The following is a 16,800-nucleotide window of genomic DNA, read 5'->3' on the forward strand; positions in this document are numbered from 1 at the left end:
GAACTACCACTTCTGGCTAATTATCGAGTATTTGTATTCATTTTAAAAATGACTCGCCGAGACTTAAATGTAAGGAACCTGTAAAGTACCTGTGTTCCACCCTGTGGAACGCTTTTTGAGCGTCCATGAGATAAAGCTGCCACAGGGGAATCCCTGTTACGAACTGACCACCACATTATGTTTAACAGACGCTTGATATTATTGGAGGAGTTTGGTCTTGATGTATCAACGTGGTGATCACTCTATTCAGTCTATTCAGAATCTGTTGGTATGAGCGAAATAGGGCGATAGCTTTTACAGTCACATGAGTCCTTTTCTTGTTTGAGTAAGAGTGATAATTGCTTTTGTTAAAGATTGTGGCAGTTTACCCCCTTGAAGGATTCATCAAACATCTGTTGCATAAGTGGGGTCAGTTTTGCTAAATAACATTTGTAAAACTAGAAAAAGTGCTCCTCGGAGCACAGGTCTCCGCCAGGTCAGATATTGTAGGCCAGCAATGTTCGGAATTCGCCAATCTGGATGGAATATAAAAATTCGGACGGATTCATCTTGATCACATGACTATAGAGATCATGTGTACTGAATTAAGTGAAATGTGGATTAAATCTGAAGGAGTAATATTAAAAAAAATGTTTTACATAAGTCGGCCTCCTGGTGGCGCTATAAAAGGCAGATGTGAAAAATGCAGGGCAAAGGTTTTTCCTTGGCATCTAGGGAGTGCGCATACAAAGCTTTACACAGATCGGTGCAGTTATAGGTAAAAACACAAATCTGTTATAGCGCCACCATGAGGCTGATTTGAAACATTTTAAGTGGCATTTCTTCCTCGGCCTAGTGGGAATGTGCGTGCAAAAGTTCACGGAAATTGCACGCAGTGGTCATAATTTGAGGTATTTTGTTCAAAACGGAGAACTCCTGCAAATTTTAGAAGCCAATCTTAGGCAATCAGGATGGAATATGAAAAATCTGAAAGAGCTATTTTGTTTAATGAGTATAAAGATATTGTGTACCGATTTGCGTGATGTTTGGACAAAATCTGTAGGAGTACTGTCAAAAAATATGTTTAGCAAAAAGCGGCCTCCTGGTGGCGCTATAACAGGCCCATGTGAAAAATGTGGGCCAGAGGTTCTGCTCTGGCATCCAGGGAGTGTGTGTGCACAGTTTCGCTGCCATCAAGCCAACGGTGCCGGAGATTAGCTGTACACAGACAGAATGACGGACGGACACACACACGGACGGACGGACAGGGTGCAAAACATACTCTCCCGCCATGCCTTTCGGCCTGGCGGAAACAATTACAAAATTCGGCTGAAAAGCCATCCTGACCTGGGGATTTTACCTACTGGCACTGTTCCTATCCATCTCCATGTTTGCTGCAGATGGTTCAGCTTCAGCTTGTTTTATAGTAGGAGTTGTTTCTGTCGTCTGGTATTGTGCTTTGGATGTTTCGAATCCTCTGCCATTCTTTTTAACCCCTGATATTTCTACCAAATGTTCACAGTTAATCCAGAATATCAGGATAAATATCACACTGTCACACCAAGCTACTCCACTATGCAGCCATCTTGATCAGCTCGTCAAGTGATTTAAGAAGCTTAAAAAATATATATATATAGATTATATTTTTTTTAGGAAATGTATACGGTAGTGTATATCAAACCACTTACGCATTATTTTTACAACAACACACAAATAGTGAAAATAGTAGATCTACAAGCTCACAACGTGCCACTTCACGACTCACTGTGAGCTTGTGGAATTGTTATTTTCTTTCTTCAAATTTACCGTGACATAATAATGTACAGGTATGTATAACCATCTGCATCTATCTCTCTAATAATAGTACTCTACTCTCTACTCCAATACTTTTTAAAACACATTTGGAAAGATAGAACAGTGTGTTCTTTTCTTTCTTTTACAATTTTTCATGCTCAGTTTCACAGCTTTTTTCTCTTCTTGTACAATGACATATTTGTCATTTGAGAAATAAAAGTATATATTACAATTAATTATGCAGGTTTACCTTTCCAAAGATACAGCGAGCTACATTGTCCCTGGAGAAAGTAAAAGTAAGTATTTATTTATTTATGTATGTATTGCCTCTAAGTGAGTCAATCATTTCTTGAACAAATCCTTTAGTAGAAGATTCTATCATTCATTCAACAGTCTGCTTTAGTTTATAATCCTCCCTTTACTGTAATCCAATCAGATCAGATCATGGTGTTTGATATCTTAAAGCCATTGGCATGCTCAATGGAGAAGACCTTGATACTGTTCAAGGCTGATTCGTATCTCTTGCTGACAATCAATAGACACTATCGTGTAAACAGATATTACTGGCACATGCTTAAAATGACATAGAGGGGTTATTTAGTTTATTGATTTTCACAATATGACATTTTAACTAATATTGTGCTGTTTATATATAACAAGGAGAAAGGGGAGCTGTCCCCACTTAAAGCTGCATTATGCAATATGTTTTGTTAGTCACAAGGCTTGAAAATAATATGCAGTGTATGATGGTTTCACTGAGACATAACTCTACAATTTATCGACCACTATGTGCAAGCACTGACCTTCACTCTTTAAAATGTGCTCACCCCCCATACCCATGCTTTTCACTATTGCACCATGCATGATGGATACCCCACCAGACTTCTTCCATCCATCCATCCTTCCATCCATCCACAGTGTGTGTGTGTGTGTGTGTGTGTGTGTGTGTGTGTGTGTGTGTGTGTGTGTGTGTGTGTGTGTGTGTGTGTGTGTGTGTGTGTGTGTGTGTGTGTGTGTGTGTGTGTGTGTGTGTGTGTGTGTGTGTGTGTGTGTGTGTGTGTGAGAGAGATGTGGAGCCATGAGAGATTTGCCGCAGGGAAACCTGACTTTTTGTTTATTTCTTCTTGTTCCTTTTCTTCCTTTTTTCTGTCTTTTTTTTTCTTTCTTTTTTTAATGTACACAATTGTGTCTTAATTCTCCTTGGCCAGAACTTTAATTTCCTTCAAAAATGCCAGCTTGTGATACTCAAGTACAACTTACTTATATGCTCCCTTTACCTAGGCTCTGATTCTTTCTTGGCATATAGATTAGCAGTTAAGATAATGGGTCCTATCTTGGGGAAACAGGTGAACCATGGAATTTGCTGTGTACATTCATGCTCCCCAGAGGGTGAACCCTATTAACCCCTTCCAATTGCACATCTCAAAGTGTATTTGGCGGATTGCCATAAAACTTGCTGAGTGCATTCATGTTCCCTGGAGGATGAACCCTAACCATTTGCATTGCTTTACTCTACCGCCACCCTCAGGCCAAAAAGTCAATTTTACTAACAAGATACTGCGGCTCATAGTCTAATAGGCAGATTGCAAAATGTTTTATGATTGGTTGAGGAGTGTATAGTGTATGCAACTCCCTGAGAAGCAAGTCATTCAGACAATCTTCAGAGATTCTAGATTGAGTGAGGAACAGAAAAAGTGAGTAAGTAAGGAAAGTGGGATGGAGAGGCTTGATGTTGATATAAACTGAGGAACGAGGGTGAATATTTGGGGTGTCTGTAGCTGAGGGGATAGAGAGGCCGCCTGGGAAACAGAAGGGTAACAGAAGGCCCCGGTTCGTGCCCCAGCCCCTGGTATTTTTATTATATATTTTTTCATTGTGATCGCATTGGGACCTTGTCTTCATGGGGTAAAATAACTATACTTTGATGACGTTTTGTGTGCATCTCCCATTCTTATCACAGCCCTTGAGCTGAGTTGTGACACTTGCCAGAGGGTACTGTAAGTGTCTTAAATTCATGTAGCTGTGGTGTTCTGGGCTACAGTAGTGGGGATAAAATGTGTTCCTTGTGTGGTTGTATAGTTGAAGGGGCTCTGGGATGATGGGGTAGTGTGCAGGGAGATATTAGTAGTCCCGGTGCAATGGATGCTGTGAGGTCTTTCTTGACATTGTCCTCAAGGCTGTCATGCTTTGCTCCTAATATTTGGTTTTCCTGAGCCTGTTTTTCTATGAGAGCAGGTTGTACAGAAGGAATGCTCTCAAGGGATTTGTAGAACAGGGATAGTACTGAGCAGTCATTGATGTTGAATGATGCCAGTTTTTGTTGGTGTCGTTTTGTAACTTACAAAAAGCAGTCAAGCACTCTATTGAACACCTAGATTGTCTTTTTCAGAGGTGAAAGGGTACACTGTAAAAAATAAAAGTAATTCAAACTAGCAGTAAGGGTGCCAGAGAAAAACCTGTCAGAAAACTGTAGAATACTGTAACAAATAAAAAACATTAATAAAACCGAGTATGTGAGAAACCTTGCCAGGAAAATTGGAGATGTGCATTGGAATGGACATAAAATAAGCTTCTACCAGGATTTCTCAAAGGCCACACAAGATCGACAGCACTCCTTCCTGGAATGTAAACGATTGCTTCATTCGGCTACTGTAAGATCCTGTTCGGCATTGGATACCCTGCTGTACTATCCTTCACTGCGTCCAGCGGTTATACATCATTACGTGGACCAAAAGAAGACCTTGCAGTTCATTAAAAAAATCTAAAACTTTAAATGTTGCCCTGCATATTGGTCTATTTCAGTTGGTAACCCTGTTTTACCCTCAGGCTCCCTGGTAAACATTGAAATATGCTGGTAAGCCGATTTGAGTAGTATTTATTACGAGATGTTTTACCATTGGACTCTCTTAATTTCAGGTAGGATTGAGCTGTGTTTTCTTTTGTTTGCCTTCGAACATTGATGCTGGGGAAGGTAAGGGTTACATTCAGGTATCATAGCACACTGTCTGAACAGAAAATGTGTCTGAACTAGTTTTTCTACCCACATATCCTTATTTCATTATAGGTCTGTTAATTTAATTTAGTTTCATTCACTGACCATGCACATTCTATACTGTGTATATTGTGGCTGCAATTCAAACTGGCCCCTGTAAAAAGTCAAAAAAGTCAATGCCTAACCACCCCCCCCCCCCCCCCCCCCTCCTCTACTGTTTACTGTACATATCTTTCTTCTAACTGTTTATATGATGTTTTGCATAGTATTGTATATTTTTCTGTCATTAAATGTTTCAATTAATTGAGTACAAAGGACCCCAATGGAAACAAGCCGTAGGGGTTCTTGGGTTTAAAATCCTCTTATCAGACCTTGTATTGAACTGTATTTCCTTTTTTTTTTGTTGCAAACTGCTAATGAAGTATTCAATCAATCAATCAAACAAACAAACATATATCGAACCCGGTTCTCCTGCGCGGGAAACCAAACAACTATCGCTCATTCAAGAGGGAATCCCTGTTGGCCTGGGGGGATATTGGGCTTATAGCTTCAGGCAGAGATACTTGTCAACCAGTAGGTGTCCTGCCCAACAACAGGGTCTACATTTCAGATGTGCTAGTTATACAACATACTATAACTATACCATACGTATTGTTGATTGCAGCTTTAATGCTACAGTGCCAAAGGATTTGCAAAGATATGGATACATGTGTGAAGGATCGGTGGATTTAGGTACAAGCAACATTTATTTATGTATTCATTCATTCATTCATTCATTTATTTTGTCATGAATTAATGAATTAATTAATTAATTTATGAATTCATCAATTAATTAATTTAGTTAGTTATTTAGTCGTTTATTTTTCCGAAATTCAGAATGGTGACATTGCTTTGTTATCATTCATTTGTATGTCACAGATCACATCATGGTGTGGGGGACTCTAGTTTATGAACTAGCTAGCTAGGCAGTCTGGGAAAGTCTCCCAATCAGAGTTACGAAATGAGGGGTGAGGGGATGTGACGTCGCCTCAGTTTATTAAAAAGGGAGGAGAAATTAGCAAATTATAAAGGTATGCAGTACTGCTGCTATGTCATCTCTCTATACGTATATTATGCATGTAATGAAATAGGCTTACAATTAATATTTCTTAGCCTATGTTGCTATGTTGCTTTTGTGAACAAGGTGTTTGTCATTGATAACCTGGCCAGACCACTGATGAGCATGTGGAGCACTTACAGCACTGAGCATCCTCGTAACGGGAATGGATGAGGTTGCAGAACTGGGGGGAAATTGTGAGGGGGGGTGTCCTTCAAAACAACATTTTCAAAGCTGTTTAGCTGGCCGAGGGAGGTGATTAGAGAGGATGCCATCCCTTATGCTCTGGCCACCCTTTGTCTATTCTCTTAACAAAGTAAAGGAAGAGTAGGAAGGAAAGGAGTGAATTTTAAACATTGTCACTGATGTGGTCTTAGACCCCTAAACCATGAATGCTCACCTTCTTTATCAGCTTTCAGAGCATGTATCAGCCATGCAACAGTTTAGTTCCCGGTTACATTAATTGGTTGAGCATTGCACTTTGTCTAGCCAAGGGCAAGTGGAAGTGCCTCAATGGCACTCAGGTTAGATCGCTCTGTCAGCCAGAAAAGGTCAGCTGAATTTGGCTCAGAAATGACACAAATGAGTCCCCTTCCTTGTGACAAAATGAGGTTTCATCACCCCCATGAGCCCTACATGGATCCACCAGCAGCAAGAACCAGCAGCAGATCTTGAGCTGTATTTTCATTCAATGTATTGTATCTGTAATCGCTCTGATGAATTGAACAATAACATGCTCCACTTAAGTAATACAGTGCATGTACCGTTAGGATACAGTGCATGCAAGATAAGATAACTCATTCATGCAATATCAAAACACCATACAAATGTTGGTTTTCTTTTCCCTTTCCAGGTCAGAGTTACCACTCTGAGTTGCTGTGTCTCGGAACCAGTTGGTCCAAAATGCATCCGTTGCAGTCCTAACCAATACACAACATAGGTCACATATTATACAGTGCTGGCTGTGCTACCTTGGTTACTATTGAATCTAGAATTGATTTTTAAAATCCTTTTAATCACCTTATAAAGCACTGGCCTGAATCTGGCCCGGGTCGCGGGGGAAACAGTTCCAGCAGAGAGCTCCAGCATTCCCTCTCCTGAGCAACATTAGCCGCTTCCTCCTGGGGGATCCCGAGGCGTTCCAGGCCAGTGTGGAGATGTAATCCCCCCATCTGGTCCTTGGTCTGGCCCGGGGTCTCTCCCCAGTGGGACTTGCAGCGAGGACCTCCCTAGGGAGACGCTCCGCAGGCATCCGTACTAGATGCCCGAACCACCTAAGCTGGCTCCTTTCCAAGTGAAGGAGTGGCTCTACTCCGAGTCTCTCTCTGGTGACTGAACTTCTCACCCTATCTCTAAGGGAGATGCCAGCCACCCGTCTGAGAAAACTCATTTCGGCCGCTTGTATCCGCGACCTTATTCTTTCGGTCTTGACCCACACTTCATGACCATAGATGAGAGTAGGAATGAAGATTGCTCAGTAGACCGAGAGCTTTGCCTTCTGGCTCAGCTCTCTTTTCGTCACCACAGTGCGGTACAGTGACTGCAATACTGCTCCTGCTGCTCCGATTCTCTGGCTGATCTCCTGCTCCGTCCTCCCCTCACTCGTGAAGAAGACCCCGAGATACCCAGACTGCACAATAAAATGGAACCATCCTTTCTTTAAACAAATGCAGAGTCAGTTGATTGTTTTAATAAGTTGTTAAAAACTCCCTTGTCCCATTAGTACTTTGCTTTATGATTTTTTGCCTTCTTTATAGTTGTCTCTGCCAGGCCGGAGGGCGAGGAGGCTGAGATTATGTCTCTGCCCCTGTGTGCGCGTGTGCGTGTATATTCCCCACCATCTTCTAAGCAGTTTCCTACCTGAAAGCCCCGCCATACCTCCATACCCCTCACCCCCACCCCCCGACTCCAATCCCACACCCCCACCTCATATACCCCCCCCCCATCTTCCAGGCAGTTCCCACCTGTAAGCCCCCACAACATGCATGCACGTGCGTGCGTGCGTGTGCGTTATTTTGCATTTGTACATTTGTGTGTTGACCTTTATTTTGTTCATGATTCATTATCATCTCTGTGTTTATATTACCCTGCCTCCAACAATCCCATCAAGGTACACATGAGGTAAATATACCGTGAAAATGCATTTTCTCCGGAAGCCTTGCTGATGCTTACATTCCTCTGATTTCATCAAGGGTAAATCAGACAAAAGTTCTTTTTTTTTATCATTATCTACTGAGGTTGTAAATAAAGGGAACACTTTAATACATTCAAAGCTGTGGAGAATATATGATACTCATGTGTGTATTTCTTCTTTATTATAGGAGACAACTAGAGGGACGTTGCTGGCTGGATTTATTGTTGGATCAGCAGGAGCTTAAATTCTTTATCAGATGCAGTGTCTTGCTGACAACATTGTCTGTAATATACTGTACTATCTTACAGTACATTGTATAACTGCTGTAGATATGTGTTGACTAAAACTGGCTGACCAAATTGGTTTGAAGCACAGAACGAAGATTTACGGATAAATCCTGAAAGGCAAGAAAATTACACCACCTCCACATATTGAATTTGCATTAAAACGAAATAATAGGCTCATTAAAAAGCAACAACAGACATTGCTTGGCAAAAAAATAACTGTACAATAAACAGCGAATGATTATATGCAAGGCAATTCAAAGTGCTTTCCACAAAACATAAGACATTAAGACAGCGCATTAAGACAATAAGAGCAAAAGAAACACATTATAAAAGGGCATTGAATACAATTAAAAATAAACTAAGTCAAAATAAAACAATAGAACAAAATTACAGTGCATAATAAAATAATCACAAACCCTAGAAAAAGGTAGCGGCAAACAGAAAGGTCTTCAGCTTTGATTCAAAAGAAGAGAGAGAGTTGTAGCAGACCTTACCGATTGAAGCTGAGCACTGACTTTTCGTTCTTCCCTGGCTCCAAAACTATTAATTCAGTTTTGTTTCTCAAAGACAATTCTGGCACATCCAAATATTGATGTGTTCACTGCATTTACTCAGTGCTTTATATTGGACCATAGTCCCCTGGTGATAGGATTATGTTCAGTGTCATCTGCATTATGGTAATAACATAGTTTGTTGTATCTGCATGCCCCTTCAGATGTGTAATTACCTATAGACACCGAGTAGTCCCTGTCCTTTAACTATAATTCAAACCAATGAAGTACTGTGCCCGAAAGTCCCACCAAGTTTTCCAGTCATTCTACGGTTGGCTTCCAAAGTTTGAGGGAGAGGCCCGTTTCGCTTTATATACTTATCCAGTATATAAAGCGAAACTTTATATATTATTTATTTATACCACTAATTATGAACGCAGCGTTCAGTCTTCCACAAATATGAATCACACATCGCTACAAATGCTAAATGTCACTGTTTGTTGCAGAAACATGTTTTCTCCCGACACACACCAAATTAGGCATAAATGGTCTGCATTTCCAACTTGCATCGTTCCTGAGTACGCCTATTCCTGCGGATACCACTCTGGGTACTCTAACAACGGATACAGCGAGACAGCGAGTACTCTCACAATGGGTACAACGGGTATTGCATAACAGGGTTGGGCATACATTCCTAGCTTACATTGTTCCCGATTTACATTCTTTCCAACTTGCGTGGTCCCTGAGGTCCCCGAGGTCTAGTATAATAAATTTAATATCCAATCATCGCCAAATTGGAATGGTGTTGAGGGGCCTCTGTACAGCGCACCTCAAAAAAGAATTTCACTTCTGCCGGGGCACCATGCACAAACACGGCAAACTATGTTTCCCCCAGCAGCTTCCTCGTGTCCTGGCGGCTGCACCACATGACTCACACAGCCCTGAGGAGCATACTTTTCCAGTTTTGACAGTTTTTACTCCTAGACACAACTTATTTTTGGTGTGGTTCTGCAGGGGGCCATCTAGGGGTCTGCCTGTGCTTCTGTGTGCCCAGAGATAATCTCACAAACCTCTGGACCAATCAGCACCAAATGTCTTGTGCACACTGGCAGAAGATCACAGAATACCTCCACTAAGTTTTCTCTGATCGAGCTGAAACCTTGCCCAAATTTGAGTCATGCGTCAATGGATATGTATAGATATATAGATGACTAAATAGAAGGAAAGAAATGTAATAAAAGCTATACCAAAGCAGATGCTTTTATTTGTTACAGAAAACCTATGGTCGTCTCCTGTTAACTCGTCTTTGCTGTTGAAGCTAATTTGATCCATAATTGCTTGCATAAAAACTGCTTGATTGCTTGCATAAAAACCTCTCACTCCTCAGGAAATTAAAGGTGCTTCACTATTCAGATTTAAATCACAGAGTGAAGCTCCCAAAGGTCTGACTCGGCTATATAGAATAGAAATAGAAATCATATTGAGTTTTGGATCTTATCTGGGTGAAACAATTTATAGTAAATGGCAAATCTGAAAATATTATAGTGATCCAGCCCGTAAGTTGCCAGTGGCTCTTATAGAAAAGAGGCAACGTAAGCTGGATTATTTATTTTATTTTACTCATAGCTATATCTCCTTTTCTGTATCTGTCATGTGTAAATAACTGCGGTATGGCCATGACACCCGAAATTCCCCCATGAGATCAATAAGGTCTACCTGTCTATCTACTTTTTACATGGAAGGCACATTTATTCTTGATATTTTGGTCTTTGAAATAATGAGGGGGCTGTTTCAAGGCAGTTGTTGCTTTAGTTTAGTTTATGAACTACTAAGCAGGCTGTTTCAAGCCGGCTGTCAGTAGTCAGGATGCAGGATAGTTTTAATTAGTATTAACGCCAATGACATCCCCCCAACTCACCTCTAGGCTAGGTTTTACAAATCAAGTGAACTAGATTTTCACCTAGATGTAGGTCTTCACCTAAATAGCACAATAATGAATTGGGCCACACCCCATCCCTTGTACACAGTTTTAATAGCACGATGGCTTGAATGCTGTAACTGTGACTAATTACCTGTCAACAGATAATTATTTTCAAGCATCCCACCATGGACAAAAAATACTACAAGGCCACTGATTAACACTGATTGAAGTTGATGGGTCTCATTTTGTACCATTTTCTCATGGATCTAAAGTGTACCATTTTCCATTTGTATGTGTTAATATGGTTAATAGTGTCCTTCTGGTATGTCAACAATATTAGCTATATCTAATATTAGGTTAACCTCGTTACCACACAGATTTCTTGTTATAAACATTGTGCATAAATGATACCCCAACCTTGGTTGCCCAGGAAACGGAGCCATTCGAGACATAACTGACGGCTGACGTGATGACGAAAGGCGTAACCCCACGTTATGTGTATAATTACTCTGTATCTCTGTTTTAACGTCAGAAGAATATATCTGTAAGTAACCATGCATTTCAGATGCTTGTAAGATCTCTTCTCTGGAATAAACCTATACTATTATTAACACGTTTCCTTCCTCCGTTTATTGATGTAATTAATTCTCATCTAACCGATAGATATGGAGCGGTATTTACTAGGAAAAATTAACCTATGAGAAGTAATGAATGGTTTGAGATAAAAAATAAAAATAAATTCTGCTTGACTGTGTAGCTGATACAGCACTGTAATTTTGTAAACTCCTTTTGACCTGCATAGAACACATAGTATGTGCATATTAAGCCCTGCATTGTCTTAACAATGTAATTAATCTACCGTAATTGATCTCTGCTTCCCCCTCCATCTGTGGGATGGAGTCAAATGTGCTGATGCATCCTAATGCCCCTTCTTCTTAGATCCATCATTAACATATTGCATCTGCATCAACTTCTCAGCGTCCCAAGGCAGGTGCCATACCATTGTTACTATTCTATCCATGCCCTATATTCTTACTAGCAAATCCTTGCTCTAATCCCTGCCAACCAAATGAGTGGTATTTTGCCTTAGTACATGGACGTCATGTCTTTCTCGCCGTCACTATTAAGAACCACACATAAGTCAGTCACTCAGTCAGTCCATAAATCCCATCCTCTCTCTCTCTCTCTCTCTCTGTATGTGTGTGTGTGTGTGTGTGTGTGTGTGTGTGTGTGTGTGTGCGCGCGTGCGTGTGTGTGTGTGTGCGCGCGCATATAAACATTAAAACAATGTATATATGCACACACAATCACCACTCACACCTGGGAGCTGTCCAGTATTGCTCTAAATAGAGCAAGAGGGAAAGGACATTCACCAACCCTGCAGAATTCTCCAGTCAAGGATTATAAGAAGGGAGATGGTGACATTCATTCCCTCCCTGTGACTCTCACTGCCAATAAGGTCTGACTGCAGACCTCCACTCTCCGGCCACTCTTTACCTCAGCCAGATGGCCTGCAGGCTCCCCACTTCCCAATAAGTAACAGTATTGTTGTTGATGGGTGGGTCTATGCCTGCACTGTGAGAAATGAGCATTGGCAACAGTGGCACTGGGCTAGAATTTCCCTTTCTCTTTCCCTACATTCACAACTTTCCATGATTGTGGTGACATGTAGGGGCCTAATAGAATCAGGAGGGCTGACCTCTCTATTCTCAAACTTTGATTTACTGCATGAATTATAGAAAAGGCACTGACAGACTGCAACATCCACCTTGGCAACCTTCAGATGCTCTGTCTCTCTGGGCAGAAGTTAGAACGCTAAACCTACTGTATACCAGGGTGCCCCTCTGGATGCAGTTGTTTTATACAGTCTTAATAATTTACTACATTTAGTTTCATGACCTCAACATATGATATCATGTTATGTAAGGATAAAAGTGGAAATCAAGAAGAATCTTCATATACCTCTGCATGCTAACTGTATCACAGAGGAGCTTGGGTCTGCCACATCTGAGCAGTTATATAGAAATTGCACCGTAGCCTTCAGATTTTCCTGAGGAACTTTTACAGATGGCCGTTAGAAAGCATTCCCACCAGCTGAATTACCACCTGCTCTTGAAACTGCACTGCCCATATCTCAACCGAGGGGGGAGAGAGTGGACATCGGATTCCATCATCCATCTGCCGTAAATGGTAAGGGATGAAAAATAATCAATGACTCCAACCACCCAGGCATGGACTGTTTTCACTGCTGCCCTCTGGTAGGTGGGAGCAAACCATCAATGACCAATCGATATAGAGACAGCTCCTACCTCAAGCCATGCCTAATTATCATACATTGAAATGCTGCTCCCATTTTCTGAATACTTAATGCTCATGCTCATTATGCTACATATTTATTGTATTGTTTACAATACTACTTTTTCTTCTCTTTTTTTTTTTTTACAAAGGACTATAACGTATATTGCAATTTCATTTGAGTGTATTTAATATTTGTACATTTCATGGATAATAAATAATTTTGTATGTCAATTTATATAAATGTAAAGGAGCATTTCATCCATTTCCAACGTTGTCTTCATATAATTGGTCGACACTAATCAAAAGATGATACCATTTCTGTCTACTCTCTCTGTGTCTAAGAGGTTCGCTGTGGACAGTTCAGGAACATGCCTACCTGTGAAATCATCGTTAGGCAGGTTTGGTCAATTCAAATAATAACACCTTTTTATGCAAGAACTTTGTCTTCTGTTTCAGTAAGCTAATTTCTGTTAGCATGGAATTCCTGTTGAGGATGACGTTGAAAGCAGGTTTATAACGGTCCGTAGCCCACCTCTGGTGAAGACCAATTATATGAAGATAAGGTTGAAAATGTGTGAAGAGCTCCTTTTATATGAATTTAGCGTAATAGTGTACAAAGTGTTTTTGTACATTTTACCTACAGCAGTGCTCAAGTTTGTATTTACATGAAAAATAATAAGTAAAACAAACGTCAATGTGCTACTTGTGTTAACGGAGCAAACTGTATTAAAACAAGAGTAAAGAGTCTAAGCTCATCAAACAGTGCAATAGAGTCTGTGCCGTTCCCCAACTGGGAATTTTAGCCAAAAGGTGGTGCTAGAGGAAAAACCATTGAATCACCAAAATCACTAGGGTTTATCTATGAGATGTAAAGGTGAAGTTTTGGCCTGAAGGTGGCTCTTGAGACCAAAGGTCATGGGATCACTCAAATAGTTAGCATTCATCCTCCTGGGAGGATGGATTTGCTTAACAAGTTTCATGGCAATCTGATCATTAGATTATACAGTATAATACCTTGTTTGCAAGGTTAATGGCTAGAGGAAAGGCCAAGGGCTCAACAGAATGGCAATCCAGCCATTACTTTTCTAAATATGTTGTTTGGGACAAACACTGGGATGGATGGACTGACATTGCGACAGAGCCATTGCCACAAGCAGAGCAAAAAAAAGAAAAAGGTCACAACTGTTTATACCTTTACCCCCTCCATCTTTTCCCCAATTTCCCAACTTTACCCTCCAACCTTCTATTCCCTGTCTACTGCCCTCCATCCACCCTTTCTACTCAGCCTCCGTCCCACCCTAGCACATTCCTCTTCCTGATTTACAGCCCTACTTCCACCTTTTCTACCCACCCTGCTCTTCCATTGTGCTGATGTCCTTTTCCTACCCTTTTTGCTCACCCTCTCCTCCCACCCAACTTGATCCAGATGAATAAGCATTTTAAAGAACGCTATAGTCACGGTATGGTGCATTATTTAGTCACTTAAACCCCATGTACTTCATTGTACGTCGAATAGTTTAAAACATAATGTAATGTTGGTTAGATTATTAAGCTACATCTTAGACCTTTGTAGTTTCTTCCAAAAAGAAGAGGGTGGAAGGTGTCTTGAGAAGTCTTTTTGCTGTCATGAGGCAAAAGAGGAATATACGGTTAAGCCACTGTGAGCTTTCTGAGCATCTCAGACACAGTATACAATACACAGAATTATTAATAAAGGCTCTCACCCTTGTTGGATGGCTAGGGCTCTTCTTGATATTGTGTCAAATATGTCAGCCCATAATGGTTGGACTTTGGGGCCAAGAACAAGGCTGTGTAAGGTTGGCTTGCACTGAGCTGTCACGTATGGGTGAGGTGCTTGGATATACAGTACTGGATGTAAATTTTCTTTGGAATTATGTAGTCTATGCAGTAGTTTAGTAGCTTAAGTATAAGACACTGTATTTGAGCAGGGGCATATATTCAAGAATTTCATCCCGTTTTGAGGGAGTTGTACTCTTATATCTTAGTGAAGATATGAGTTTATCTTAATGTGGTGGTGACATTTTTATATATTTTGTGTCATGTCCAGGTTGTTTCTATTTGCATAAAATTATATAGTCTACAATTTGAAGATTCCTAAAGTAATTGTTTATTGGGAGTGTCACAGGCTGATGAACTTTGAGGTAAATAAAATACCCAAAAATGTACTTGTGGACCTGTCTACTCTTTGGAGCCTTTACACAGGGAGATTATCTTTTATTCGTTGCCTGTGCAATGGAGGCAAAACAGCCTTCTATAAACTTTCTATATACTGTGAATGCCAGCTTTGGACAATAGTTTAAGTGTTCTGTCTAAAACTGATGGCGCAAACATTGGGTTTCTGACCATGAATAGAAAGTCTGAGGGGTGAAAAGAGAGATAATTACCTGAGTGATGTCACTGGTGTCTCTTGCTCTAGTCTAGAGGCACAGAACATTAAAAAACAAGACACCTTGTACTCAAGTATAAGGTTGGGAAACTGGTGCACTTTGCCTACAGCTCAGTGCAGTTTTTTTCTAGTTCAATGCAGGCACTAATGCAATCTCCTTTCAGTGCCAAGATTACTTGGAGTGTTGGGAGCTGAAACAATCGCAGCAGATGTGATGTTACTGATGTGGGTGTGTCAGCAATACTCCACTGACAATGGTACTTTTGACTAATGACAGCCATATCTAACCTGCTAAGAAGATATTACAACCCTCTTACCTTTTATTTGGAGAACCATGTTGACTGGATAGGGCGCACAGACCCATAATAAAATGGTGATAAAAAATGCAATAAAATCCAGAGTGCTTGCGGTGGATTGTCCATATTCATTAGGCCCACCTTTTTATTCTGTTAGCAGGTGTACCACTACTGTTGCTGTGTGTCAAAGTTAAAAGCCCATCAATTGAGCAGCTGATAAATATTAATGTTACCTTCCTCAAACAATCCTCAATCTTTAGCTATTGATAGTATGTAAAAAAAATAAAAAATAAGAAAAAACATTTCTATTTAACAAGGCATTTGCCTAGATGGACATATTGATGCCTTTGTGTGTTTTTATACTTGATTTTTTCTTAGCTGTGTATAGTTGGGGAGGGGGTCTCTTACCATTGATCTGAATTTTATTCATTTTATTGTTTTTATTATTTATTTTTCAATCTTATTTTTTCAATCTTTTTTCTTGACTTTTATGCAATGTAGCACTTTGAGATTTGTGTCAAATATAGTGCGTTACAAATAAAATGTATTATTATTAAATGTATTGTTACTCTGTGTGCAGTTTGTGAATGATCCCACGCCTGCCAAACCTAAGTAAACAGGTCACGGTGCCTACTCTCTAAAATCATCATCTGAGTGCCTCTTTAATCGTTTTAATATAGTAGTACAGTATGTCCCATATAGTTAAGAAGAGCCATGAGACATTTTCCCATTGAGAATCAGAATCTCCTTTACAAGGAACCAAGATGTCAGTGTAAAAAGTGTCACATGAAAGAAACATAAAACAACAACATGAAATGTTTCATAAAAAGAGACATACAAACAAACCAAACATAACAGTAGCCTTGCAGTACATTTAAATATATATATATATATTTAGTGTTAAGTAACAAGGCATTCAATGGTCAAATAGTCCTAAATCCCCTAGAGATTATTTTTTATTAATCTCTCATGCTTATAAAAGAATCTGCAGCTCACACCAAAATGATTGTATAAATGTACATTTTGTACACTCTAGAAGTTAAATTAACACTGAGGATCTTACTGTGTACATCAAAAGAAAAGAGGAAAAAAAAGAACAAGACAA

The sequence above is a fragment of the Gymnoscopelus microlampas genome (genome assembly GCF_963454915.1).
Source record: "Gymnoscopelus microlampas genome assembly, chromosome: 1".
Lineage (NCBI taxonomy): Eukaryota > Metazoa > Chordata > Actinopteri > Myctophiformes > Myctophidae > Gymnoscopelus > Gymnoscopelus microlampas.